Below are 334 nucleotides of genomic sequence, written 5' to 3' on the forward strand. Positions count from 1 at the left end.
TATTATTATTATTTTATCCTCACCTTTGGAGAGCGCTGACCCTGGCTCAGGTTGAGACGTGAAGTTAGTGGGAGCCAAGTGGATTCACTACCCCTCAGGAGCAGCCCGTGGGCTGGGGAAAGGGCAGATTTTTTTCTCCCATCTGTTCCCAGGACACTTCCATTCCACGAGTCCCAACCCCTTGGAGCCCTTCTCCTTCCCCAGCCTCGTTCACTTCATCCCCTGTGTCTCCTGTCCCCTCTGGGACTTGTTTTCTAGGCTCATTTGATCTCCGGGTGCCAGCTCCTGCCCGGAGGGAGCGGCTGGGGGGCTGGCGCGCGGGGGGGAGGGCGGG

This window comes from Antrostomus carolinensis, unplaced genomic scaffold (genome assembly GCF_000700745.2).
Source record: "Antrostomus carolinensis isolate BGI_N321 unplaced genomic scaffold, ASM70074v2 scaffold31253, whole genome shotgun sequence".
NCBI classification, from domain to species: domain Eukaryota; kingdom Metazoa; phylum Chordata; class Aves; order Caprimulgiformes; family Caprimulgidae; genus Antrostomus; species Antrostomus carolinensis.